The sequence below is a fragment of the Cydia strobilella genome, chromosome 11, assembly GCF_947568885.1.
Source record: "Cydia strobilella chromosome 11, ilCydStro3.1, whole genome shotgun sequence".
NCBI classification, from domain to species: Eukaryota; Metazoa; Arthropoda; class Insecta; order Lepidoptera; family Tortricidae; genus Cydia; species Cydia strobilella.
The window spans coordinates 15,164,478-15,188,205 of NC_086051.1; the positions used below are offsets into that span (position 1 = coordinate 15,164,478).

The window sequence follows — 23,728 nt, forward strand, 5'->3', positions numbered from 1 at the left end:
CTCACCATAAGGTATTCTCTATCAGTCAACCATTGAATAAAATATGAAAGAAAACGGCTTCTATTGAAAGCTAGGGAAAGATTATTTACATCCGTTGGAAGATATTTGACCTAGATAACCAGAGAGAATTATGGACTCTTGAAACTACAGCTGAGCCTCAAGCGCGTTTCCGACCCTAGGTGCCTCTCATATCTCACGGATTCGCTTTGTAATGACAGATATTATCTCATGGCATATACGCCATTGTATATTTCGGTGCTATACATAGTACTCAAAAATATCTGATCATGCTGTGACAATCAAATAGTGTTCAATCATTGGTCCTTACTACCTTATTTGTACAAGTATTGTTCTTTCTGTTCTTGTTTTTGGGGACTGAATCGAACCAACATAACATTATCCTACACCTGTACAGTAAAAGCAATTTTGTCGTTACTCGGTAACGTCAGTAAAACACATTCCCGCCCTAGTCCGACAAACCGATCAATCGATACAGGAATAGCGCCTTTGATGTGCATCAAACGGCGCAGTGTTTACGAAACGCAGCAGAATGCACCGGATGACGATTTAATATCGAATGATGGATGAGATTATATGTCGAGTCGTAAAATTTGTTGTGTCTATTGAAGCAATTTGGGGCTAAATTCTAGAATGTGCATGGTGTAAGGTGCGTGAGAATAAAGTGGGCTTCTATGTGACGACATCTACATGCTACAATTTTTAATATTAAAAGGTAATGGAAAAATAAATTAAATAGATTAACGCGGGTCACTCACATATTTAACTTGAGTAACTCGTAAGTCTCGAGTCTCGAAAATCAAAATAATAATAGGTATAAAAGATAACGTTTACAAAATCATGCGTAGCGTGTTGACATCAGTACCTATTCGTAGTGATTTTTTTATATTATAACTCACTACAGACTTCACCATAAAACCGAGCTACAAAACGCTACAAATTATTAAACCAAACATTTACAAGCGTAAACCAAATAATCTAAATATTTACATTTGTACCACGGATATAATCATAAAGTGTCGGCGTACACACATAAGGCGTTTTGAAATGGTACTGTTAATATCGTGTTTTAAAAAGGTCGTAAGAGTGGTTGGAACGCACTACCAACCTGCGTTGGGGTGGTAAACATTGGTAAATAACTTCACAAATGTCCCTAGTCTATGTCATTTTGTATTGTAGAATTTACGTCAAAATTCAAACATGGAAGCCAACCTGTGTAAGTACTTATACTAGTACAGATAGTTATGTTGCTGAGGGTATGTTTTGCACTATTGCTGATTTAAAGAGTATTACCAAAGTTTCTGACAATGTGTTTTGTTAACAGTGCAGCAGTAAACAAATAAATATTTTTAATCTATTTTTGTAGACACATCCTATGAAGGGTTGACAGCGCATATTTGAACTTATTAACGACAATTTTATGTGCATGTTGCAAATCTTTTGCGGATAATGTCCAGTTTTCACCGTCCTGGGAGCATTTTAGCCACCATCGTTCCATATGAATACGACTTGACCACCTCAGTCGCTTAAGCTCTTTTATCGTCATATAGAAGTTAAGATTTGTCGCGCGATAACCGTAGAGATAAATGGTCGCGATAAACCGCCCTTTCGCTTCGGCTTTTTTCGTGTTTATGTCAATGCGACGTGTGATTTGGGTTGTAATTTTACTGTCTGAGCATTCAGGTTAAATTTCTTAACTTCGGGGTGGACCTCTTTAAAATTCTATAATAAATTTTAATTCTATTTTATAACTTATTTTGTATGTAGTAGATTGGAACTAGTCGACTATAATACGTCGTATTTTTATATGAATTGGAAAAAAAATTGTTTAATCAATCCTTTATGCATAATCGAAATTCGTATTTTAAGTAGGTAACAAATATAACGCAGAAACTAATATTATATTGCTAATAACATAATTTGTATGTAATGATAAAACTCTTGTGATACTTAAACATATAAAAAAATATTTTTTACGGATTACTCACGCAATTTTAGTTAAAACTCGCTCAAAATGTTTGACTCGTTATAAAATTACGTGAGTGACCCGTGACATAAATTTTAATCATTGTAACCGTAACTAAACTAAATCTTTTGCATGTCTTTTTTCTAGACACTCCTGCAAAAATACCTACTAAAAATACATCACATAAAAATGGCTGTTATTATACGTTGTGTTGGCTGTTACAATAACTGTATTGTTTGTGAATAAATATAATTGTTTGTAGCTATGACCGACATTTTTAAATTCATAAATCGAACAAAATCAAACGCTCATTTAAAACGCAACAATCTTTTGTTTACGTGTAGGTTCTAAATAGAACTTTATGTCTTGAATCATAAAACATCTAATACACTGTTTCGAAGATTATGGTCTTATGAGTAACTTTTGTTGTAATCTTTCTTTATGAATGGAGCCAACACTGCTCATGTTCAAGCCACATAACTCAAGCTTAGCGTACAAGGGACCAGACGAAATTAATAACGATTACTGTTGACACAAGGAGGCATTTTGTGAATACCGTAATAATATCAGACTTCTGTTTTCTGACTCATAAAATTCAAACAAAGCTTGAAACAAATTGGTTATAAACTGAATTACTAATCGCTTGATAAAGTCTGTGTTGTCGATTCCATTTCACAACTCTAAATTCGGTCTGAATTTTGAAATACCATTAAACCAACTAAAAAACACATAATATATACACAAGTTAAACTTATAAGTACAGTCGATTATATAACTTTTCTTATTTCTGTAAATCAAACAGCATTTAAAATACTAAGGGTTGGGTTGCACGAAACCGTCTGTCACCGTTTTAGCGTCCGCTAAATTTTATTGTATCGGAAGTTTCATAGTTCTCTGCTGCTTGATGTTAATCAGTCTGTTAATTGTGGTAGGTGCAACTGGCCCTAAAACTTTAAATCATGACTTGTTATTTTAGCTTCGCAAACGTACACAGCTTATTCCTAATATAAATAGTGTAAAGTCCGGCTGACAGTTTAAGCCCTAGTTCAAATATGGCAGTTGGCAAACAACTGGCACAAAGTGAATTAAATAAACATGTGATTTAATTACCTCTTGCTTGGTTGCTGTGTATTCTAAAGGAAAGCAAAATGATCGCATAATTTAAGTAAAACTTTTATGTTTTTTACACATAACTTATACAAAACGATTCAGTTAATTTTATACGCTAATTAATAAATACAACTGTTTAATGCTTCTTTTATACAGATTCTAGTCTAATTTTTGATATGAATAATGTAATTAAAATGTTAATAAAATTTATTGCGTGGCCGTAAAACCCTTTATTTGTTCTAATCGTGTAAATTTAACAGCTGTTGTCCTGTTCATAAAATTATAATACAGTGTTAGAAAAAAGCGTTATTAAAAAAGCATTAGAAAAATTAATATGTGAATGTGAATGAATGTTTAAAAGCCATACAAAACTATGCACTTAAAAAAAATCCAAATAAAAATTAAATATACAATTCGATTTTGAACTTATGCTATTTGCCTTTTAACCGGGCCGGGATTTTTAAAAATGATTACGTACTCGAACAGACTTTTGTAAATCGGGTATTTTATTTTATTATGATCATGTTCAGTAAAGGTAACATATCATCATCATAACTTAAGAACTTTGACTGACAAGTGGAGTAATCGTCAATCCTTACTTTCATGGGCCATTTTTTTGATTTCCTTATACGACGCATTCTTTTTCACATGACAGAGATATGTAATTCTAGGCCTTCCTCTGTTTCTCGTCTCTTAAATCCTGCCTTTCAGAATCTTTAAGAAAAAGCTGTCGTGCCGTAACAGGTGTCTCAGGAGGCCAGGAGGTGCCGTAACAGGTAGGAGGCGTAACAGGATCTTGCCTCTCCCATTTCTTAAAAAATTCGCAATATGCGTATATGCATGTTTAAAAATAGATAGCAAGCGAAACCGTTTTGCAAGTGTGAACTCTTAATCTAGGGGTATTTTGATATCCCAACATGGCTCAACCGTTGATGCCGTCAAAGTAAGTGCAGCGCCGGCTCGCTTGCCCTTAATCCGGCGCAGGCGACCGTCACCTGTTTTAATTTGTCACCCTGTCACCGCCATGTGTGGCGCAAGGTACAAATGATAGGCGGGCATTTCATTTATATTTTTTGTACGCCACGCTGCTCGGAATTGGGCAATAGATGGTCTAAATCTTGACTAGAAAGTTGCGCTTACTTACACACCAGAACCAACAGTCTAACAATGTTTTAGTTGTACTAGGTTAGATTACATTTTTACTTTACTCTCACTAATTGGTTGACACTTAACGAATCTCAGCGTACCAAGTTCATTAGGTAGTGCTTTTAATACTTTTAAAAATAAGAATGATTGTAGGTACCGAGTATAAACTATTAACGAAATTTATACCAATTATGCTTTGTTTCTAACATCGGATAATTAAATATTTAAACGTATCGTTTCTGCAACCAACATACAACAACTTGTCAAAATAATAATCTGTGGCATGTTTACTTGAATCATTATCACTGGTGCAGTTAGTGGAAAGCACAAAATCACACGCAAAATATGTTTTGCTCAAATCAACCTTGTACTCGTGGAAATTGCTTAGCACAAAAGAAGAGAAACAGATACATTTGTTTTTAATATTGTAATTATAAGACTTATTAGGGTTGTTACTTATTAGACGTAGCATAGCTGGTGTTTTTGTTTATGTATGCCATGTACGTAAAATATGGATGTGCTTGTTGGTTGTTTAGTCCGTCTTTAATAAAAAAAATATAAATCTTTTTTGGGACAATGTATATTATTCTATAACAAATTGCCCAAAGAGGTGTTTAATTTGTCAATGAAAACTTTAAAACAATATTTAAAAACCTCCTTAATGAAAAAAGGATACTACAGTGTCGAAGAGTATCTTAACGATAAAACTGCTTGGTCTAAATTGAATCAAAACAAGAACGACTGCATGAAGCATAATAATTAATTATTTTTATATAAATTAGACCTTTAAATAACTGTTTAATGTACCTACCTAAAACTTCTTCTTTTGTCTGTTTTGGAAATTATTGTAAATATATTATATACCTATTATTGTTAGAATTTGATTATTGTGCTTATAATTTTGTTTTTGACGATGCAAAATGCTGATTCAGCCAACTAGTAGGTAAGTATAATTTGTATGTAACTACCATTAGGTAATCGCACTTTATGCGCATGCATGCTTTATTTCTAGTTTAGTATTAATTTCGTTTAAGATAAAATGTAGATTTTTGACGATGCAAAAGCGATCCAACAGATCCTACTTGAAAAAAATTATTTTTATCTTTATCTTTTATCTTTTACCATATTTTATGAAAAACAAAGATATTTGATATTATGATGCACAGTCTTATTCGAACTTTAGGATACGTCAAAAATTTGCTAAAGATACGATATGGATCGGATAATGTCAGTTTCAAAAGTGACTTTTTTGTTTGAAGAAACGTATAACGTGATTGTATGATATGTGGCCAGCGTATTTTCAGCATCCTTTGCTAAAAATCGCAATTTTACCGGCGATGTTGCCAACTTTTAAATTTCTCTTCCCCGTGATTCTCCATCACTTGCACCACCCCCTAACCAGTCCCCCACTGCATCGTCATAACGATAATGACAGGTATGCCCGATGACACTCCGCCACATAATTACGGCGTTTACTTATAATTAAAGAGGGCAGCACTGATGTGTTTGTGTCACATACCTATACGCTTGCTACAGGTCTACAGGTGAATTTATACGTACTAAACACTTACCTAAAATTGTTATTTTTGGTTTAATCTGGGCCTTTTCTCTCATTTATGAAAATATTTTTCTACAGAACTGAGTCATCCAAACAATAATCATACCTAAACAAAGATATTTAAGTTAGTTTTGGGAGTTAGTTGGTCTCCATTTTCTTCTTCCTTGCGTTATCCCGGCATTTTGCCACGGCTCAAACGGCTGCCTGGGGTCCGCTTTACAACTAATCCCAAGAATTGACGTAGGCACTAGTTTTTACAAAAGTGATTGCCATCTGACCTTCCAACCCAGAAAAGAAACTAGGCCTTATTGAGATTAGTATGTTTTCCTTCACCGAAAAGCACATAAGTTCCGAAAAATTTTTACGAGCCGGGGTTTGAACCCACGACCTCCGGATTGAAAGTCGCACGTTCTTACCGCTTTTGGATTACAAGTATTTGAAGGGTTTTACGGTACATGCAAAGAAATACAATTATCAAGCACTTAATCCTACATAAGTAATACATGTCATAACACAATGTAGAAATTTAATTAACACGCAAAGGTATGGGTATAAAAAATAACACGAGTCACTCACAGCATGTGTGTAAAAAAATAACACGAGTCACTAACGGCTACTAAGTTGAACTAACGTCTGCTAAAATCCTATTGAGAGCCAAGCATGCAAATTTGAATGAGCAACGAGGAAGTCGACAGACGCTTTGGTGAAACTGATTCTCAATATAGCTGCATTCGACTTAGAAAACGTGAGTGACCCGTGGAAATATATTTGACACTTATCATATCATTAAGTTTATCGACACCAGGGCATTAGTGTCAAGTTATTAAATGTGGCTGTCAGCGTGTCGTTGCCACAGACAGATTAAGTTAATCTTAATTTGTAACCACATGTGTATTATGAATATCTTTGATTTGTAATACATACTAACAATATAGATTAAATACTTTATTTCTCATAATTTAGTTATGTTATTTTATTTATATCTTCATTTTTATTTCGGATACATAATAAGTATTAGGCACTTTTCAAGAATAACTAGTAATTTTAACATATCATATCATATCATATCATATCATATCGTATTGAATCCTTAACGAAGAGAAGGATTATAAAGTAGAATCCTGAGCGTAGTGAGGGATTCAAGTGAGTTACGCCCAAGATTAAAATAATTTTGCTACCATGTGTCACATACTGCTTTTCACATCACCTATGAGGTAGTTATGATGTTTGAAAATATAAACATTATTTAAGCTAAAAAAATAATGTGCAAAAAATGTAAGTAAAAATTGTGTCCTAGAACAGAAAAGTGTTACTTTGATCCTCCTAGCACGAATGAAAAGTGCCACTTTGATCCCTCCTAGCAGGGAAGAAAGAGCCCTTTTACGAATTAACTTTATTATAGCTAATCAACACATTTATGAATAAAGCCCACATTGGTCAAATTCAAGTAATCCGATGTGTTCCTAACTATTAAAGTTTTTTCAAAGGACTTAAAGGATTTTTTAAATTCAAAAACATCCTTAGCGCGCGCTAAAAGAGCGTCGGAATTGAATGGCAATGTATCAAATCCTTTTAGTTCGGAATGAATGAATGAATGAACGAATGTCGGGCTCGATCCTAATTCAATAACGTTCAATTACGACGCTCTGCAATTAGAAACCGGTCCCACACGGATGGTGAGGAACTGGACGGGATTTTAAAACATGGCATGGCATATTCGTTTTTCAAATAGTACCAAAATTACTTGAATTATATATTATAATATATATTTAGTATTGTATGTATGTATGCTAGTATGTATTTTATGTATTTTAATCTATAGTGTTATTTCTTTTTTAAATATTAATTTGTACATCCTGTAAGTTTGTCTATCTGACCTGGCTATAGTTTTCCACTCATCTACTCGAAGGTTAGCTGGAAGAGATCCCTTATAGGGATAAGTTCGCCTTTGTACTTCCATTACTGTAATTTATTTTTGTAAACCTGTGTTGTGTACAATAAAGTGATTACTACTACTTCAAGAAGGAAAATAAGAGGTGTGGCAAGGAAATAAGAGAGGACAAAAGACATGACGCTTCGTGCGAAACTTTCGACGAAAGAAATCATCAAGCGGGTTTTTACTTTTCGTGCTCGTCAAATTCCTTGGATACTGTAGTATGCAGGGTAACGATATTACAACTGATAATAAAGTAAAATTATACATATTTCTGTGATTTTAGGGTTCCGTACCCAAAGGGTATAAACCGGACCCTTTTACAAGGACTCCACTGACTGTCTCCAGACACTGTATCTCATGAACCGTGATAGGTAGACAGTTGAAATTTTCAAAGATGATGTATTTCTGTTGCCGCTATAACAACAAATACTAAAAAGTACGGAATCCTCGGCGCACTATGCCTTATGTTATGGTTTATAATAATAAAAACAGTTTGTTCAGAATCGATAGAAGAATCGATTGCGCTATATTTTAATGGAGGTAATTTTTTGTTATTTTTTTTTATATTTTTACATGCCCAGTCTACTAGTTAGTAATGCAACAATATCAATAACTAGCATTTGACACGTTATTTGTCAATGAGCAACACCCTTAACTTGCCTTTGGTATAAACCTTATCTCGTTGCAGTAATGTATGCAAATGGTCAGTCAACAGTGTTTACGATGGTATATAACTAGCAATTGTTTGATGTCAATAAAACGACGAAGCATCTTGTGTAGAATTACCAGTAGAATAGAATTGCCAGAATTGTCGAATTGGTCGAATTGAATTGTAAACCACGAATATTTTTTTAATATTTATCGGATTAAAGAATAAATACTCAAAATGGTTAGAAAATAAAAAAAATCTGTTGGGGTGCCTCAGGTTTTCAGTAGCTCAAGTAACACCGTGTATAACCTTATGGTTACTCGAAAAACATTGTGAGTTCATCATACACTAATAGGCAAAACAAATACTAGCCAGAAAATCCATTAGCAGATTTTCCTGTTTCGCTGCAACATTAATACAATGCATTTTCAGCAAAATGTACCTAACAGCCTTAACTTTAAAAATAACTGATAAAAGCATTTACGTGTTTTGTACCTTGTCTCCTTGGCATAAGGCTTAATTTTGCCTAGCTTGGGATTTTTTCGTGCCTGTACTATTTCACACTTTACTCCGCTGAAAATGTTTATAAAATTTTAAATGTTATTTTATTATACGGAATTGTGTTCTTTAGAAACTTAGGAGACTGTTTTGGTGGACATTTTTTAAAGCTTTTCACAATGTTATGAAAAATTACACTATAAACCAATTTAACTTTAACAAGTGGTTGCTGGTTGACTGACTGCATTATTGTGGTAGGTATCTCTTCTTCTTCTCTCTTCTTTATCGTATCCTCAGGAATGGCATTCGTGCAAATACATTTTTTACAAATAAATCTGAATCTTTAGGTACTTATGTAAAATTCATGGTTAGGTACGCAAAGCATACAATAACGCCAATTTTCTTTACTATTCGATTAAACGTAACGAATTATTGGCGTAGTATTTAGGGTGAAGCCGACAACGTAAGACGAGCGTAATTTTTGAGTTGTGAGTCGCGTAATTTTAGTTGCTCAATTTCTACTGCATTCAGTTTCATACGAAACGCCTGTTTGGTTCACATGGGGACGCTTAATTAGTTGTATGCCGACATAGATTAGAATTTCTGCAGCTGAAATTACGCAGCACACAAAATTATTACGTTCGTCTGGCTTTACCTTAGTTCGGAGGCTCAAGTCCTTTTGAGTTGCGCTTAAAAAATACTCAATAAAGGACGAGACTCGGGAGGTTTTTTAGCGCAGTCTCTTAAAAATTCTTCTTCAAATTTTGACTCAAAAGACGAGTTCCTACCAACACTACTTGGGACCACTTTATTACTCGGCTACCAACGCATCATAGTACTTACTCTTAAAAAGTATTCTTCAAATTTTCTACCAACAATACTTGGGACCACTTTATTACTCGGCTACCAACGCATCATAGTACTTACTCTTAAAAAGTATTCATCAAATTTTCTACCAACATTACTTGGGACCACTTTATTACTCGGCTACCAACGTATCATAGTGATCACATCTAGCACCATACTTCCCTGGGACAGTAGAATCCCTGTAACAAATCGTCGCGTCATGTTTTATGTAATTTGCCTTTATCTGTGACCGACAGGCCTTCCACATACTCGTAACAACCAACGTAACTCTGAGCTCCGACTGTATACAGTAGTTTTACAAATAGTGGTCTATTTATATTGGTTTCTAAGATGGTATCGCCGGATGTAGGCTGGAGTGATAAATGTTTCTGATACTGTTAATTATGCGGTTACATTTATTAGTGTGGAACTTTAAAGTCGGGCTCGGGTTGTAAGAGCTCTTTAGTTCACTAGTTAGTTTTTTACATCTATTTTCATGAGTACATTGAAGAACAGATTAGATTACTATGGCAGATCAATAGTTACAATTTGCAAATGTAGCCAATGCACTTAGCGCATTTGCAAACCGTGTTGCAAAAAAAACGTTTACGAAGTACTCGTTGGTAAAGTTGTGCTTAAGGGCCAGTTGCACTATTCACTATTAGCCCGGGGTTAGTCGGTTAAACCTGGAGTTACCATGGTTACCAGTACATTTTGACACTGAGTTAACGGTTTAACCGCTTAACCCCGGGTTAGTGGGTAGGTGCAAGTGGCGCTAAGAGTCACACGAACCTAGCCGCCGCAATTTTAAAAGGACATTTTGAAATAACATGAAATTTGACATGAACATTCAAGTAACATTTATCTATATCTGGGGCCCATTTCTCAAAAGCTTGTAGCTTGTAATACAAGTGGATAGTCCCTTTCTAACAAAAGCTGTTAAAAAGTGACATCCGCTTGTATTACAAAGTTACAAGCTTTTGAGAAACGGGCCCCTGGTTCTAGTTTTTGTTGCTAGGAATTATAATACAAAGAAATTAAAGGAGTAGAACTTTTACATGCAAAGTTATTATAATTTAAAAATTGCTTGATATCGATATTGATAGTATTGTCTTCGGTTACCGCGATAGTTACTCATGAAATAAAACTATGAAATCGGTTTATATCGAGTATAATGAATTAATAATACATCCGTTGACCACGAACGCTGTAAAGGGTTCGAAACGTCGGGATGTATTATTAAATACATACATACATACATCCAATTTCATAGTTTTATTTCATCGATATTGATACTTAATAACACTAGCACATATTATAAGTTTTTGCTCCAGAGAAACCGGGCTATGCTAATAACATCAATAACAAATTTACAGATCAGAATCGACCTTTTTCATAAACAGCTGCCAAGATTAAACTATGAAATTGTTTCGTTACTTTCGAAGCTGGCTCTATGTTGACCAAGACAAAAGCTTAATTAAACTAGTAACCATAACTCAAATCGTGATATCAGTTTCTTAACTAATTTTGCAAGAGAAGCACGAAGTTCTGTCCTAACTTTATATAAATCTCTTAAGGTGTTCAAGTTACCAGACTTTATATACACTACATTTTATTAAGTTTCGTGTATTTTGTTTCATTGGAATATTATCTACATGAATATGACAGGCTTTGACGTTCAAAATCAATGTCATCTGTCAAATTTAATATCACCATATTCCGTTATTCCGACTGGTTCTCAATTTCTAGCTGCATTGGAATTAGAAAACGCGGCCATGGCTCTTGTTAGCCTGGGGTCTGCTTGGTAACTAATCCCAAGGGTTGGGTAGATACTAATTATTACGACGTCTGCGATGCCATTTGACTTTCCAACCCAGAGGAGAAACTAGCTAGGCCAAATATGAGTTTTCCCAATTTCCTCACAAAGTTCTCCTTTGCCGAAAACGACCGGCAAATATCAAAATGATATATCGTACACAATTTTCGAAAAACTTATTGGTGCAAGCCGGGTTTGAACCCGCGACTTCCGGATTGAGTCACAAGGCGGTAAGGACCGCCATACCGTCTCCGCTCTACTATATCGCTTACTCCTATCAACATTTTCAATATTACAAAGGAATATACTTCGGGTCGGTTGTACCAAACTGTTTGTCATCGTTAAAGAGTTCGCAATATTTTTTTGTATGGGAAGTGTCATAGTCAACCGCCGCGGCGCGCCAGGTGACGTTGATCAGTCTGTCAAGTGCGGATGGTGCAACTGGCACTTAATCTGCTTCTTTGTTAAAAATGCACTTTATTTCTGTCTGACTAATAAAGTCGTTTATTCTAAAATGTATATGTCTCTTACAACATTTTAACCATGGAGCATCATTTAAAATCTCACGCCAATCGGAATTGAAACCGGCCAATAATTAACGATTAACGGAATTGGCTTGGGCCGCCATAAATTAGGCTTGGAACTGTTGCGTTGCGTGTCTTTGGCAAAAAGTACGGGGTCCGACCTTAGAGGATATAACCAAACGGAGACGCCTTGATGTCTGTAATTTTCTGTACAAAACAGTCTGCCAATTTTTGCGGGGGAGGAGAACGTCAAATGTATGCGTAACGTAAAAATAGCCATGTCAAATAAACGTCAGTCAGTCCATACATTGTGTATGACCATTGGCCGCCTATTTTGGACAGAGGGGAACGCCTGTTAATGGCTACTCCGTTTGGTTATATCCTCTAAGGGTCCGACCGACGTTGGAACCTGTCTTTAGATTTACAGAGGCAGCAAACGGTTGTTAAAGAGCCACAAGGAGCTACATTTCATTTATAAAGTAACTGCATATTACCTAAGTAGGTATTTTTATTGCTATGTAAAACATTTCTAAAATAATAACGTAATGAAATGAGTGATTCAACGTTTTTGTGTTTTTACTTTGTCACGTTGTCCAAGGGATATTTTCTCAAATGATTTTTTCGCCACCAACAATGGGCGCGCGCAAGCACAAAAGGAACAAAGGCATATGTTTAACAAATTAGGGTTTTTGGCGAAAAAATCGGTTGAGAAGGTGCAGACTATACGTTCTACTAACGTATTTAGCCATTATGGAAACAGCTTATAACTACCATAAAAATTAAATCGAGAAACTGAAATAAATATCATATACGAAGGAAAAAATGACCAAAGCCTCCAGTGTCCAGAGCTGGAATCGAACCAGCGTACCCTGTTTACCGGACAGGTGCCTGAACCGCTCGGCTATCTGGCCACGGTGGCATGGGTCGAAATTTCCAAGTATATGACAATTCCCGAAGGCTTGTGGCGCCCCCTTCCCACCCATGCCCTTCCCTTCCCTTCCCTTTCGACCCATGCCACCGTGGCCGGATAGCCGAGCGGTTCAGGCACCTGTCCGGTAAACAGGGTACGCTGGTTCGATTCCAGCTCTGGACACTGGAGGCTTTGGTCATTTTTTCCTTCGTATATGATATTTATTTCAGTTTATAGTTTAAATAGTAGTGTGTCTACTTAAAAACCACAAATTAAAATATTTTCATAGAAAATAATTTAATTTGTTCTTAGAGTATTAAATCGAGATTTTAAGAATTGTATTACCCTTGGATAACTAGCATTTAACAGTTAATTGCATTCAGAATTAACAGTTACCAGTTTCATATCCATCTTTCAAGTGAATATAAGATGAGAGTAACTCCTTTTAGGGCCAGATCTTGGATCACAAAGTCAGTAACTGTTCTGCTCCGTGCGCGAATAAAACACAAACTTATTTATTGCCGACGGTCAAAAGAGACATTAACGTCACCACGTATTAACTTTACGCCTAATGTAATGCGACAGCGACGCTTTTAGTCGCAAATATAACTTTGTACAGGTGGCTACAGTCAGAGTTAAGTTTAACTCAATTTTGTACTTTATTACCTAGAAATAAGGTGTATCCTAGAACGACAGATATGTGCGTCTTCGATTTTGCATTATTTCTACAGGTGGATGAATTGGAACTGTCTTCTTAAAATAGTAAATTTATGGGAATGTTCTGTAGACTGCAGACAAGCTATATTAACGGCTTTAAATTTATTCTGTTAGAGAGAACCAACACTAGCGTCTTATAAGCGTTGGCGTGTATAGTAGTAGTCAGCGCTATAGATAATGGTGTTGTCGCTTGTCGCTGCGCCGTTGCGCCAACGTTGTGTCGAGCAGTAGCCAGAGTGCCTACCGCAAACCACGTTCAACGTGTTGCCTCTCTGTCGCACTTGTAAATTAGTACGTAAGTGTGACAGGGAGGCATCACGTCGAAAGTGGTTCGCGGTAGGCCCTGAGTTGACTAGACGCCGAGGCTCGAGAGACGCTAGTGTGCGACTCTTAGAATCAACTTTTCAATGTTTACACGCTTTTACATACCTTCTCATGTATTTTATTATGTATATTAAATAAAAACATGAATCTAGTCTAAGGATGTAGAGTGCATTACCTACCAAAATAGGGCATTTAACAATTTTTTTATTAATGGTACCTATCAGTCGATCAGGTTAAAAGGTCTTAAAGCAATACAAAAGTCACAAATGATGGTCAAAGTCTGGCACCTGCTCTTTACTGACGAAACGCTTATAACAAAATGCTAATCGTGACGTCACCATGTAACGTCGCTATTGCTTAGAAGCCGTTTCGGTATGGAAAGAAGGAAATTGCAATTTTTAGAAAATTATTTGAGTTAAAAAAAATATATTTCGAAACTGAGGTCTTGTATTTTTTATTATTCCCATATATTGTTTAGGCTTCCAATTTATTGTTATTAATTGCTCATTTTCTATCTATTTAACTAGATTTAGTTATAATATTCAACATGTGTCAACAACCGTATTCTACTACAAATACAAATAATTTATTATTAATGAAATAAAACTATAAAAACGGATTATATCGCGTATATTGAATTTATAATACATCCCGACGTTTCGAACTCTTTACAGCTCTCTCTCTCTCGCTTTCTCTTTTTTTTTGTTTTTCTTTTGGCTTTTTTTCTCTTTGCTGTAAAGAGTTCGAAACGTCGGGATGTTGAATGAATGAATGAATGATCGTTTATTTGCATTAAACAAGCGTGTATATACATAGGTGTTCAATATTTAATTACAGGACGATTCTTGTTTTGCCATGTCTGGCGTACAAATATTATTACTTACTATCTAAACTAACTATGTACAAGATAATAAAGCTAAACTTACACACTACGATTATTCATGCAGTTCTGTACATAATATATTTCAAATACATTTTGATAACATTAATTGATAATTAAAATTAAATTACAATTTACAATTGAGTATATATTCATCTACAGAATAGTAACAATTGTTTTAATGTTTTAATGTTTATTTGGGCACAAACGGTACATATTTCTTATAACTAGTGTCTTAATTTATGAACCAGGACAGTTGCCACCACTCATTAAAGAACAACAAAATACGGGATAACTAAACTTAAACATTAACAACGAGGGTCGAATTAGGACAGGGGCTTAATTAATGAAGATAAAACTATTTTTATACATTAAATTTGCAATGGATGTATTATAAATTAAGTATACGCGATATTTCATAGTTTTATTTCATGAGTAACTATCGCGGTAACCGAAGACAATATTAATTTATTAATAACACCAAATTACATGTCAGGTACATTCTACATTTAAAACGCATCAAGTTTGGGGTTTATAACAAACACTCCATGGATAAACGTGCAAAAAAAGAAACCGTCGTCAATACTTATGTCATAATATTTATATATATTATGAACATTGAACAGTTCCAAAAACAAGCATTCAAGAACAATTAAATTTAAGTCTTACTTACCTTTGAGTAAGGTTGTGTTTAGGTTGCTGAAGTTTATACGTGCTTTTGATTACTTGCATTTGTTCTGCCTTATCCGTTCGGAATGTCACGTGAAGGAATCTCGTCAATTTGTCTGTATACGGCTTTATTTTACTGCCTACTAATTGTTATTCTCGCCTCTTGGATAGCATTATACGAATTTATGTGGCATTGAAGCGAATGATGATGTGAGATATTCGTTTTTGAGGGCATAAGGGCATATGTTATTTTTATTTTATTTTTGCTGTTGTATTTGTAGCACCGCCCACAATTTCTCTGCTTAGCCTTAAGGTTGACTGGTAGAGAATGCCTTATGGCATTAAGTCCGCCTTTTGTACTGTAAGGTTTTCTTTTGTGCAATAAAGATTAAATAAATAAATAAATAAATAAGGCTTTTAAATGAATCGGCTACAAATTTGCAAACAAATTACCTTGCACGCCACTAACAAAATGCTTTTTAACATTTGTATTTCACTACATACTCTACATAGTATAAAACAAAGTCGCTTCCTGCCTGTCTGTATGTCCCTATGTATGTTTAGATCTTTAAAACTACGCAACGGATTTTGATGCGGTTTTTTTTAATAGATAGAGTGATTCAAATAGAAGGTTTTATGTATAATAGATCAGCATTACACCCGTGCGAAGCCGGGGCGGGTCGCTAGTTATAAAATAAAAGACGGCAATACCTTCGACCAAGGATGTAGCTTATTTTCCAAATACATACGTAAATGCAAATGAGAAGAATATATTCATAAACAAACCGCGTTATCAATGCTATATCAATGTTGCAATTCATGGAAAGTCAAATAATAATATTAGCAATATAGAAATAGATATCCATTTAATAACAAAACTTCCGTGAGACATAGACATATTAAATATATTAATAACGGGTCACTCACGTAAGTCTGCGCCGGTCCGTCACCGTCGACGCAAGCTCCTGATGACGCTCCTCGGTACGGAGTGAAACATGTCGAGCGTTTTCGACTTAAAACACGTGAGTTACCCGTTATTAATATATTTAAGATATCCATTTAATTCAAAATATATAGAGCTAAATAAAATAGGTTAAAAGTTTAAAAAAAAACCTAAAATAGGTAACACATCTTCGCCTCTTATCCCCAACTTCGCCTTATCATTTTTTTTATTATGAAAACAATAGGTAAGTACTAAAAGTACTAAAACTTATTACAAATCCTTTATGTTGAATTGAATCTCATGGTACAATTTATAGTGAAATGTAGATTTAATGCTTGTTAAGGCGAAGTTATGTATTTTTGCCAACCGGCCCTTTTCAATTAATTGCAACATTGCTAACGAGGTTTTCTCATTTTGAAACAGAATGCAAAACTCAAAGACTCATAAAATAGAATAGAATGTTAATGTCCTCTCTTGTCGCTGATTTCACTTTAAAGGATCTGTCAATTGCGTAGTTTAGCATTTGGTTTCATTATCTATTGTCTTGTCAAAGCGACATTTATTTCCACATTGAAGAGTTCAAGCAGAGTAAAGTTTATGAAGAGTAGTCCATCTTTGAACAAAACGCGGGCAAATAACAAGTTACAGATGTAGTGCATAATTGTTTTCCATCGTATTTACTCGGAAACGTTCGTAGTTTCATGCTAGTTCAGTCAACCTCAGTACTTTTTGTACCGAGACTGTCTGATATAGCAAGACACGTTCCTAAGTTTCCGTGAAAATACGATGGAAAATAATTATGCAATACATCTGTACTGTACAGCCAACGTACAGTCAGCGTCAATAGTAGCGGATGAAACAACGCGTCAAAAGTATCTGCCATTTGTCTAAATTTTGCGTTCATAAGTATCTGTCAGTCGAATTGTTCTCTATGTGTCCCTTTACATATCCCTAACATATACCTTTTGTTATTTTTAAAGAATGGTCAGATACTTAGACGCGATAGTCAGATCTGTTACGTTTGGTGCTGATTGTACACGCTGAATACAAGGGCACAACTGGCACAAGCTTAAGCTAATGCTTGCGAGCGTATGATTATGATGTATTCACGTAATAAAATAAACATTACTTATAACCCCGCGCGAATGAAAGACACAGACACTGTCATTATTACGCTGGCACATAGACAAAGTGCGACCATCATATAAATAAATACTGGAATAAGTTTTCGGGACGAGGAGTTATTACATCCTAGATTTAAATAAATAAAATTCCTAAATGTTTGTAGATGGGTTACTTTACTCATTATACTATGGTTGTACTATTTTTTGACTATTGCAACTTTATTGGAAAGAACTCTTGCTATTCTTACACTCATTACTGTTTTATTTATTGTATCAATATAATTTAAATCGTCAAAATATTATTTTCAATGTTAATATAAACATATTTCAGACTACATTGCGCACAACGCACAACCAATGCTTTCCCGCACATCTCCGCTCAACTCCTTGTTAGTGGTAAGGCAGCCTTAGAGCTGCTTTAGATTGTAGGCGGTGCACTCAAACTAAAAAAACAGAACATCTATTGTTTACCTCCAATAATTTCAACTGTACACGCCGTTGCAACGCTTATTTTAAAAAGGTCATAACTCGTGTAAACTGTCCCAAATGATACGCCATTTTAATGTTAACGAGGCGAAACAAGATGTCTGCGAAATGCGTTGTGCCCCACGGCAGTGTTCTAGGACCACTGTTTTATCTTTGTGAAAATAGGGCTGCTGCTGTGAGGCATTAGCTTTTTATTATTTTATATATATAGCAAAATAAATTGTATGTTATTTTATGCTTTATTATAATTTGATAAAGATTCAGGGCTATAACTGCGAAAACCGAAGACAGACTGACGGACAGTGGTCTTAGTAATAGGGTCCTGTTTTTACCCTCTGGGTACGGAACCCTAATAACTCATCGAAATGCCACGGACAGACAGACATTGTCGTCAAACATAATTATAACCCCCGGCAACGAAAAACCGTCAACCGCCGGCCGACCCGCCGGGCTCAGACCGTCAACATCTCCTGAGGATGCCTCGTAGAGAGGCGAAACACGTGTCGAGTATTGTTATTTTGGTGGTGGTTTGTTATATTTATTTGCGTATTTTTTGCGGTGGGAGGGTGGGAGCATTTTTTTTTTTATTATAGCCTCTTTATTCCTTAGGAAAAAATCACATTTGGTTACATAAGTACATAATTTTACAGCTTAAAATAGTAACATTTCAACATAGGTATACAAGCGTTATTTCTAAAACAATTTAATTACAAATATGATTAAATGAATATTAATTTTTATATAATAATATTAATATTTTTTTCAGAAAAAAAAATTCGATTAAATTAAATTAACAGTTAAAATGATATTTAAATCACTTAAACACTAACATTTGGGAAGTCATGAATGAATAAAATATTTATTTGCGTATTTTTTGCGGTGGGAGGGTGGGAACATTATTTGCATGTAAAAAATACGCAAGTATAACGGGTTAACACTGATTGACTAGCACGTTATCTTTTTGGGTGTGTAGTGTCGTTTTCGAAACGTGGGGGGTAATTCTTAAGCTTAAATATACGCGAGTAAATCCCTTCCTAGTAAATAGAAATTTGTCATAAAAATGTGAAAATCGGTAAAATTTAAATCACGGTTCAAAAAATTGTATTGTATAATGTACTAGTGTCCTTTTTAAATGTTTAACGAACTATTACCAAACCTTTGAAACAAACTGTTTCATATCTACAACGCATATCTTAGAATTAAATTAAATTCGACGCAAATGTTTATTCCAATCCCGCACCCTGTGCAGTTTTCTGCAATCATATCATCGGCGCAATCACTCGCCGTTGGCCCGCGGCGGCGAATTATCGGTGCGGCCACTCTGTTTACTTACCCTGTGACTTTACGATATATTTGTTTTGGGATTTTTGAAATTATGGTTTAAAATTTGTTGCTTTGGGCTGATTTGTGATTTATGGCTCCAATCAGGGGTAGGATGTTATAAAGCTTCGGTTACTTTTGTATGAAATTTGTTAGTTTAGATGATTCTCGGGTCCGTGGTGTAGAGTTGGAGCCGGCGTAGTTTTTATCGCGTATGTAGTGTAACTAGCCTTATGAACCGATTTTGCATGTACAACCAGCCTTAAAGTTTATAGTCTATGATTGTTCATTATTTTAGTATGTGGGTATTTTTGCACTTTGTAATTAGATGATATGGTTATACCAGGGCAGGGGTCAGCAACATCATCATTTAGATAGACGAAATCAATAATCGCTTACTAAAAGATAAAAAAGACAAAGTTAAATGTTAAATTCTAGGGGTAAATAATTGCTGATTCCGTATTCTATATACGTATACGTGATTTTATTTTGTAATGTTTTAATGGTAAATATCGTTGGGCTGATAGAGTAGAGGTAGATCTCCGTGAGGTCGGCGTCGGCATAAGCTGCCCTGAATGCGCTCAGGGGACCGATATTTGAATTTCGAGCGCTCGTTTTCGTGATTTTCCCTTCAATATATCTAATCCAATACTAGGCATTTAAATTCTACTAATAGAATTGAAAACGAGTGGTCTATACCACTAGATTCCCAATATCTGTTGCTCTTATTTCGAAATTATCAATTCGCCGTTTTCTACGAACTTTTCTAATGACGAAATCGAGCGCTCGAATTTCAAAAATCTCTGGCGTTGGAGGCTCTGGGGTTGGGCCAGCCAAATAAGTAAGCTAGTAATGTTATGGCGTTAAAAAAACTTAATATCCCCTCCTCTACGCTCCTCCTATCTTTCCTCCCCTACGCTTTGTCTACATTTAGACAATTTATCGGACTAGCCGCCGGGCTCGGCCACAAGCATGTCCAGACCGAGACACCTGTCACCATACCCAAATTATGTGTAAAATACTGCAGCATATACTTTTTTTAAATGAATGTATACCTTTATTCATCATTATTCACTTGCCCTAAATCCCATTCACTTGGGGTCGGCGCACCATATCTTTTTCTTATATCTCTATCATACTTACATACGTCATCTCATCATTCACTTGTATTCGATTCATATATCTCTTACACAGTCCATCCATTTTTCCCTCGGTTTTCCTTTCCTCTTACTTGAACTTGAGTGCTTTTCTTTCCATTTTCCATTGTTTCATTTCCTGAGCCGAGTATCCCTATTGCCTAAAGGCACACGTGGTGATGAGAATCACTCCTCACTTCCCTGTTAATTCGAAAAGGGCCAACTCAATAGTGAATCCACCTCAGTTACAACCTTGTGTCATTAAGTAGCCAGCTCTCATTATCTACCATTCTACTATTCATGTTTATGGTATAAATGCCGGTGGTAAATTTATTTAGTTGGTGATTTCTGTGATTTCGTTTAGTTTTATTGCGCTCGAGTTTATAGGAAGTTGAATGTTATAAATGTTATAATTTATTTTATGTCTACAGATCACTTACTAAATAGAAATAGATCGTATAAGTCTCTTGGTCACACCCGTATACCTACTAATTTAATATTAAAGCGCGGTCGCTTATTCAGGGGGCCTAGGCAAAATGCCAATCGTTTGCGCCACGACAACGTAACGGTCTCTGTCTCTCTATCACTCTCACATATTAGTGCGATAGAGAAAAAGATAGGGTATCGCTGTTGTAGCGCAAATGATTAGCATCCTGGCTAGGCACCCAGTTACGCCTACGTTTACGACATGTATTCATGTCATCATCATCATCATCATAACTCTTAAGAGCCTGGCTCTTGTCGGTGGAGTAACCGCCACTCCGTTCTTCCTTCTGCCGCTGTTTTGAGCTCCTGATACGTCACTACGTTGATTTTCTCTTTGGCTTGGTCCAAAAACGCACGTCTCGGTCTTCCTCTGCCTCTGCTTTTTTCTATTCTTCCTTCTATTATAGACTTTATGTAAGTATCGTGTCAAGTACTTATAAAAATGGCGTTATTCATTAACGCGTTAGAAGCCTCAATTAGCTATTAATAGTTTAGCCACAGGGACAACGCCGTCCTCGAAACGTCGGAGCTAAATTTAACCTAAGGCTGCGTTTCCACCAGAGATGTGCAAGGATGCGTAGCGAGGGGTGTGTTTTTTAAGAACCAATAGAATCACTACACACTGAGCGAGGAATATACAAATGAATCCATTCTCTTTGTTCTTCACAAACACATCCATCCCTCGCTATGCATCCTCGCACATCTATGGTGGAAATGCAGCTTTAAGAGCACACTGTGCCAGTGGTGTCTCTAACGGGGTCCCTTTGTTTCACATAATTATTGAAAGTCATAATGTAATGATTGTCATATGTGGTATTTTCTATAAATAGAGACCTTATTGTCGATGGCGCTTACGCCATTATAAACGATGCTCCGATATAAATATAATGCCGCGCGACGCTGTACGGCGTAGGTAAGCGCCATCGACAATAAGGTCCCTTTTCATAGAAAATGCCCCATATTATCATTAGTCATAATTCTGAAACCGTTAACTTTCAGGATTTTCCTCAGGTTATCCTATAGATAGGTTAGGTTAGGTTTGTTTTATGGCAATCCTGAAAAGTTACGCGTTTCTGAGAAAAAACCAAGTTATGACTAACGAAAATGTGGACAAACAATACATTATGTCTCAAAACTATATGGGAAACAATAGAGACCCCGTCTCTAACGCTTCATAATGCGGTGTCTGTGAGGGGTAGTCTCGTAGAAATGTCACATAAATATAAATTCAGAGGTGTGCTTTCACGAGAACATTTTTAGTTTTGTATCGGAAATGTTTTCTCGCTCGAAAATATCTGTGGAACTTATGTTATGGCTCACAAATATTTAGTTGCTTCTCAGAAGCATGTCTCCGAGCTCTGAATGAATTTATTTAAGCTGACGCTTGTGGCGTCGTCCGTTATTCATTTGTTTTTAATGCTCCGTACAAAACTTTGTTCACGGTGCACTTATGGGATCACATCGGTCTTGGAAATTTCTTAATTTGAATGCCTGTTTTTTTTAAATACATAGTTTATTAACCAGACTGAGATAATATGATAGAAACTTAATGACACCATGAAATAAAACTATGAAAAGTTTTATTTCATGAGTAACTATCGCGGTAACCGAAGACAATATTAATCGCACTTAAACTATCGTGAGACATATTTCAAAATATTTATCAGTACGGTTTTTACTCACTATTATTTTTAGTCGCTTTTGGCGACATGTTTCGGATTCTTTGGGATAATAGTGAGTAAAAACCGTACTGATAAATATTTTGACAATATTAATGACATCATTTTAATGAAAATTTTCATTTGTTACAGGTAATTCTGCAATATCATATGATCTTCAACTAGTCATGGATACAGTGGTAGTATTCGTTTCTTTATCTTCATTTCTTTAAAGAAAAGATAAAACTTCCACAACAATGTTGCTGCATTGTGCAAACCAAAGAGGTATTGTTAGAGACTTACTGCACTTAATAATGCTACTATTTGCGCAGCTAATGCAATCGTCTGGTTTGCAACTTGCAAGATGGAGGGCTAACAGAAAGTTTAAGTTAGCTTGCTGCTAGTGAAGAGCTTGGTATGAATATAGGTTTTTATTAAAAAACTTTCCCCTGACTTTTAATTACAATAAAATTATTTGAAACCGGATTCATCGCGAGTTAACTTTGATACCTTTATCCGACGTTTCGACACAGGTTTCAAAGGTCGTGGTCGCGTATTAATGATGTCCCAATAAAATGTCAAAACAGAGATTCGTATCCTGTATCGAAACGTCGGAAATAATGCTAACAAAGTAAATTCGCGATAGACCCGTAAGCCCAAAGTTTCAATATGTTCTAATATGTGCTCAAAACGCGAAGTTTGAAATGATTTTTTTAATTGCCATTGAGAATCATGAGTTTCATGAAGGGGCAGCAAATATGATTTGCATAACGTAAAATGCAGTAACCTTATTTGGAAACGATGACAATTTTGCTAGGAATACCCATCCTCAAGACAAGAACACAAAAATGGAACTCAGGAGCACAGAAACGGTTGAGTCGGTTGAGCTAGGTATTTTACTCGTAACGTTTTATTTTGTTTCTAAGATCGTTATATAAAATATCTGCTGGTCGAATCTGTGGTAGGTACCTAAACATTGTAAGTTTAAGACATTCATAGTGAAAGTTG

General features: G+C 35.5%; 2 protein-coding genes and 2 non-coding genes across 5 annotated transcripts in view; 3 read left to right on the forward strand and 1 right to left on the reverse strand.

Moving 5' to 3' along the window:
- LOC134745614 (netrin-B-like) overlaps positions 1 to 23,728 on the forward strand; it is a 239,585-nt gene that overhangs the window by 153,050 nt on the left and 62,807 nt on the right. The gene's annotated exons all lie outside the window — the stretch shown is intronic.
- The window catches only part of LOC134745631 (integrator complex subunit 15), a 359,171-nt gene that overhangs the window by 118,199 nt on the left and 217,244 nt on the right, over positions 1 to 23,728 (forward strand). The gene's annotated exons all lie outside the window — the stretch shown is intronic.
- Positions 12,907 to 12,978, reverse strand: Trnat-ggu (transfer RNA threonine (anticodon GGU)). Its single transcript has one exon. It is a non-coding gene; the product is annotated as a tRNA-Thr (tRNA).
- Trnat-ggu (transfer RNA threonine (anticodon GGU)) lies at positions 13,089 to 13,160 on the forward strand. Its single transcript has one exon. It is a non-coding gene; the product is annotated as a tRNA-Thr (tRNA).